This window comes from Dasypus novemcinctus, chromosome 5 (genome assembly GCF_030445035.2).
Source record: "Dasypus novemcinctus isolate mDasNov1 chromosome 5, mDasNov1.1.hap2, whole genome shotgun sequence".
NCBI classification, from domain to species: domain Eukaryota; kingdom Metazoa; phylum Chordata; class Mammalia; order Cingulata; family Dasypodidae; genus Dasypus; species Dasypus novemcinctus.
The window spans coordinates 11,266,495-11,273,506 of NC_080677.1; positions in this window are offsets into that span (position 1 = coordinate 11,266,495).

Below are 7,012 nucleotides of genomic sequence, written 5' to 3' on the forward strand. Positions count from 1 at the left end.
GAAACCATGGAGGAGAGAAGAAAGTGATATGATATATTAAAGGTGCTGAAAGGGAAAAGCTGCCAGACAAGAATTCTGTATCTGGCAAAGCTGCCCTTCAAAAATGAGGGTGAGTTCAAAGTCTCCACCGACAAACAAAAACTGATAGAATATGTTACCAAAAGACCAGATTTGCAAGAGATACTAAAGGGGGTGCTGCAGCCTGAAAAGAAAAAATAAGGGTGAGATTTTTGGAGAAGAGTTTAGAAATGAAGATTATTAGGAAGGGTAAAGTAAAGGATAAGATGATATACACTAGAAAAATGTAACAACAGGGAGCTGAAGGACAAAATGGATGAAGTAAGTAATGAATTTACAGTAATGACACTGAATGTTAATGGCTTGACCTCCCCAGTCAAAAGGCACAGATTGATAGAATGCATAAAAAAAATATGAGCTGTCTATATACTGTCTATAAGAGACCCACATCAGACATAAGGACACAACCAGGTTAAAATGAAAGGCTGTGGGAAGTGGATGTGGCTCAAGCAATTGGGCTCCGATCTACCATATTGGAGGTCCAAGGTTTGATGCCCAGGGCCTCCTGGTGAAGGCAAGCTGGCCCATGTGGTGAGCTGGACCATGTGGAGTGCTGACCTGCATGGAGTGCTGGCCTGTGCAGAGTACTGCCCTGGGCAGGAGTGCTGCCCCATGCAGGAGTGCTGTCCTGCCCAAAAGTGCTGGTCCATATGGAGAGCAGGCACAGCAAGATGATACAACAAAAAGAAACACAGAGAAGAGCTATTAAGAGATGCCACAGATGAGGGAGCTGAAGTGGCACAAGAGAGTGATTGTCTCTCTCCCACTCTGGAAGGTCCCAGGATGGGTTCCTGGAGCCACCTAACAAGAATACAAGCAGACTCAGAAGAACACACAGCAAATGGACAGAGAGCAGATAATGGGGGGGGGGGGTATAATAAATTTTAAAATCTTAAAAAAAAAAGTGAGAGGTTGGAGAAGATGTTCCATGCAAATAGTAACCAAGAAAGAGCTGGAGTAGACTAGATAAATGCACAATAACACCATTTTAGTATATGAACAATTATTATTCAGTGCAACTGGCAAATTGTTCCTGTGATCAGTATTCTGTTTTTTTTTTCATAAAAAATAAACACTTGCTTTTAATGGAGGAGGGTTAGAGAAAAGATATATATTTGGATACTTCATTTTTCTTTAATCCTTTCTTATTCATACTCCTTAATTAAAATAATCTATCTGCATCAATAATAACCTAGTGTAACTACTGTTGCAGAAGATTTTAAGTTTTTCTGACTCATAAAATTATGAGTTGGCAAATTGTTGTCTGCTGTAACTAATTCCAAAAAAATGAAGAATTCCCAAATAGGAATTTGATTATCTAGAAAAAATTATGGCTTAAATGGAAATTAAATAACAAAGCCAATAATTTCTTTCATTCTTAAAGATTATAATGTTTGGTAGTTAGAGCTGTAAATTAGAATTGTGTTTTACTTAATTTCTATTATATTTGTATTATTATTTACTTTACAAATTTTGTTGCTATGCTATTTTTTATAATTGATTATATTAAATCTAACTTGGCCTTGTACTCTCATTTAAAAATTGTCATTTTTTCCATCTACTTTTCTATTTATTTTACAATTTTACAGTAAAGGACTTTTTAACAGCTAAAAAAACCATGATTATACACTTCGGATAATTCATGTAGTATGTGAATATATCTCAATAAAATTGCTTAATAAAAAAATAAATAATTGTATAAGAATAGCCAGACATAGTAGCTATGTACAGCAAGGAGAAAAGAGAGATTGAGAGGTAAGGAATTTTCTTGTTTTTTGGTTTGCCTGCTTTTTGTTTATTATTATTACTATTTTTATAGAAATAATGAAGATTCTTTAATAATGATTGAAGTGAGGAATGCACAACTGTGTGATTATACCAAATTCCATTGATTGTGCACTTTGGATAAATTGTATGATTTATTAATATGTATCAATAAAATTGATTTGTTTAAAAAAAAAGATGCTACGAAAAAAAATTATGACCAATATCCCTAATGAATATAGAGAAAAAATCCTCAACAAACTACTTGCAAATTGGAGAAAAATGATGGTTACTGGGACATGGGGACTGATATGACCACAGGCAGAGAAAGAATTTATTGGGAAGCTCTCCCAACAGAGGGGATCTGAAGAACAGACTTCAGTGCCTGTGGCCTCCGCTGCGGGTCTCTGCCGGGGGTCGGGCCGAGCTCACGGCCAGACCGGGGCGGCAGGTCGCTGCCGGGGTCGGGCCGAGCTCACAGCTGGACCGGGGCGGCAGCGGGTGGCCCAAGGCTTGGTGGGGATGCGCAGTTAGGTGGAAGAAACCACGGAGACGAGGTCTATGCACAGGTCTGCTTTATTGAGGAAGTGCCCTTAGTTATATAGGGCTGGGTGGGGGGAGGGGTTGGAGCTAGGGCGGACTGACTACGGGGTGATAGTGGATAGGTGGGAGTGGGCGGATGGCTATGAGGTAAGCAGTGGCTAAGGAAGGGGGCAGATTATATGTTGGCAATGTGGGCGGGACTGGCGGGAAGAACAGCAACGGCTGTGAGGGGGAGATAACAACAGCTGGGAGGAAGGGTGGAGGGAGGCAGCAGCATAAGTGGCTGCCGAGAAGGGCCAGAATACAGAAGGGTTATGAAGAATAGGCGGGTGAAGTATAGGGAAGCGAAAAGCAGGGTGGGAGCAGGGAACAAGTGCCCCCACCAGTGGGTCTGAAGAGACACTTCAGCCCACTCCTGGAAAGGGGGACATGAATTTATACAGAACTTGCCTAGGTGGGGAAATGATAGTTGGGGGGTGGTGTTGAGGGTCCGAGTGAGGTGCAGAGGCCAATAGGAAGCCCTAGAGGTGAAAATTTTTCCTGATAGTGACTAGAAGATGGTAGGTTAGGGATTGTGGTTTCTTGGAATGCTGCAGGAGCAGCTGTTTCTTTGACCTGTAGGGATTTTATCTCCTTCTGTTATGCAGGTAGGGAAGGTTTCCATTTCCCTTTACTTCCCTCTCTATGTGGTTTCTTTATTTAACCTGTGGGGAAGTGCCCTGCCCTTGGACATGTAGGCTTATGGGGGATGGGGTTAGGCTTTTCCCAGTGCATATCAGGGGAAACTGAGCTACAGCTTGTTAATTATTGCAAGTCTCTAACACAAACTGAATTCAAAAGCACATTAAAAGAATTATACACAATGATCAAGTGGGTTTTATCCCAGGTATGCAAGGGTGGTTCAACACAAGAAAAACAATTAGTGTAATAAACCACATTGATAAACTGAAGAAGAAAACTCACATGATACTCTCAATTGATGCAAAAAAGGCATTTGACAAAATAGAGCACCCATTCTCGATAAAAAAAAAAACACTCCAAAAGATAGGAATAGAAGGAAGTTTTCTCAATATGGTACAGTGTATATATATGAAAAACTTATAGATAGCATTGTACTCAATGGTGAAAGATTGAAAGCGTTCCTGCTGAGATAAGGAAAAATACAAGGATGCCTATTGTCACCATTTTTTTTTTTTGAGGTACCAGGACCAGGGATTGAACTGAGACCTCAAATTCAACCGAGTCACATCAGCTCCCCTGAGCTGTTTTTTTCTTTTCACTTCTTTGCTTATTGTTTGTTTGTTTTTAGGAGGCACCAGGAGCTGACAAGGATGACTACTGTCACCTTTTTTTTGAGGTACCAGGACTGGGGATTGAACTGAGAGCTTGTATGTGGGAAGCTGGCACTCAACCCCTTAAGTGACATCTGCCCCATTTTTTTGGAATTTTTGTAAACTTTATTTTGTACATTTAATAATTGAAAATATAAACAATTAAAAAAGAAAAAGAAAACACAGTTGAATAAAAATACCCATTTCTGGGAAGCAGACTTGGCCCAGTGGATAAAGCATCCATCTACCACATGCGGTTCAAACCCCAGGCCTTCTTGACTTGTGTGGAGCTGGCCCACATGTAGTGCTGATGTGCACAAGGAGTGCCCTGCCACACAGGGGTGCCCCCTGCATAGGGGAGCCCCACACGCAAGGAGTGTGCCCCATAAGGAGAGCTGCCCAGCATGAAAGAAAGTGCAGCCTGCCCAGGAATGGCGCCACACACACGTAGAGCTGATGCAGCAAGATGATGCAACAAAAAGAAAGATTCTTGTGCTGCTGACAACAACAGAAGCGGACAAAAAGAAGAACACGCATCAAATGGACACAGAGAGCGGACAACTGGGGGGGGGGGAAGGGGAGAGAAATAAATAAATCTTAAAAAAATATATCGATTTCTCAATTAAATGTCCTGGATACATAAAAATTTCATTTTTTGAATCCTACAGTGTGTTGCACAATATATTTGGATCATAGTAACACAATCATACAGTATTTGTCCATTTGGTTCTGGCTTGCTTCGCTCAACATAATGCCCTCCAGTTTCATCACTGTTGTCATGTGCTTTATGACTTCATTCTTCTACAGCTGCATAATATTCCATCCTGTGAATACTGATGGACACCTGGGTTGTTTCCAACTTTTGGCAATTGTGAATAATGCTACTATGAACATCGGTGTGCAGATGTCTTTTCATGTCACTGCTCTCAGTTCTTCTGGATATATACCCCATAATGGCATTGCAGGGTCATGTGGCAAGTCTATATTCAACTTCTTTAGGAACTGCCAAACAGTCCTCCATAGTGGCTGTGCCATTCTGCATTCAGACCAACAGTGAATAAGTGTTCCTATCTCTACACATCCTCTTCAACACTTGTAGATTTCTGTCTTTTTGACAGTGGCCATTCTGATAGGTGTGAAATGATACCTCAATGTAGTTTTGATTTGCATTTCCCTAATCATTAGTGATGTTGAACATTTCTTCATGTGTTTTTTGTGCCATTTGTATTTCTTCTTTGGACAAATGTCTATTCAAGTCTTTTGCTCATTTTTTAATTGGGTTATTTGTCTTTTTATTGTTGACTTATAACATCTCTTTCTATATCCTAGATATTAAACCCTTATCAGATATGTGATTTCCAAATATTTTCTCCCATTGAGTTGGCTGCCTTTCACCCTTTTGACAAAATCCTGTGAGGTGCAAAAGTGTTTAAAATCGGGAAGCAGGGAAACAGACTTGGCCCAGTGGTTAGGGCGTCCGTCTACCACATGGGAGGTCCGCGGTTCAAACCCCGGGCCTCCTTGACCCATGTGGAGCTGGCCCATGCGCAGTGCTGATGCGCGCAAGGAGTGCCCTGCCACGCAAGGGTGTGCCCCGCGTAGGGGAGCCCCACGCGCAAGGAGTGCGCCCATGAGGAGAGCCACCCAGCGTGAAAGAAAGTGCAGCCTGCCGAGGAATGGCGCCACCCACACTTCCCGTGCCGCTGACAACAGAAGCGGACAAAGAAACAAGATGCAGCAAATAGACACGGAGAACACACAACCGGGGGAGGGGAGGAAATTAAATAAATAAATAAATCTTAAAAAAAAAAATCAGGAAGCAGACGTGACTCAACTGATAGAGCATCCATCTACCATATGGGGGTCCAGGGTCCAATCCCAGGGCCTCCTGACCTGTGTGGTGAGCTGGCCCACGCACAGAGCTGCTGTGCACAAGGAGTGTCGTGCCACACAGGGGCACTCTCGCGTGAGGGTACCCCCCAAACAAGGAGTGCACCCTGCAAGGAGAGCCGCCCTGAGTGAAAAAAAGCGCAGCCTTCCCAGGAGTGGCACTGCACACACAGAGAGCTGATGCAGCAAGATGACGCAACAAAAAAGAGATGCAGTTTCCTGGTGCCACCGAGGGTGTAAGCGGACACAGAAGAATACACAGCGAGTGGACACAGAGAGCAGACAATGGGATGGGAGGGAGGAAGGGAAGAGAAATAAATAAATAATAAATCTTTTTTTTAAGTGATTAAAATCAAGGAGGTCCCATCTACCTAATTTTTCTTTTGTTGTGCATGCTTTGGGTGTAAGACCCAAGAAATCACAACCTACCACAATGTCTTTAAGATGTTTCCCAACATTTTATTCTAGTTGCTTTATGGTCCTGGCTTTTATATTTAGGTCATTGATCCATTTTAGCTGATTCTTGTATAGGGAGTGAGAAAGGGGTCCTCCTTCTTTTAGTTACAGACATCCAGTTGTCCCAGCACCACTTGTTAAAGAGACCATTTTGTCCCGTTAACATTAACTTGTTAGGTTTGTCAAAAACCAGTTGACTGTATAGGTAAGGGTTTATTTCCAGATTTTCCATACTATTCCACTGATTGGTGTGTCAATTTTTATGCCAGCACCATGTGTTTTGACCATTGTAGCTTTGTAATATGTTTAAAGTTCAATAGTGAAATTCCTCCCATGTCACTCTTCTTTTTCATAATGCTTTTGCCTATTCAGGTGCACTTTCCCTTCCAAGTAAATTTGGTAATTGCCTTTTCTAATTCTGTAAAGTAGGCTGTTGGAATTTTGATTGGTAGTGTATTAAATCTATAAATCAGTCTGGGTAAGATTAACATCTTCACGATATTTATTTTTCCAATCCATGAATACAAAGTGTCCTTCCATTTGCTTAGGTCTTTTAAAATTTCTTTTAGCATTGTTTTGTACTTTTCTCTATATAGGTCTTGTACTTCTTTGGTAAAATTAATTTGTAGGTATTTGAGTCTTTTTGTTGCTATGTAAATAGAATTTTTCCCGATTTCCAACTCAGATTGTTCAGTACTAGTGTACAAAACATTACTAATTTTTGCTTGTTGATATTGTATCCTGCCACTTTGCTGAACTCATTTATTAGCTCAAGTAGCTTTGTCATGGATACTTCAGAATTTTCTAAATACAGGGTCATGTCATTTGCAAACAGTGAGTTTTTCTTCCTCTTTTCCTATTTGGATGCCTTAATTTATTTTTCTTGTCTAATTGCTCTAGCTAGAACTTCTAGCACAATATTGAATAACAATGGTGACAGTGGCATCCTT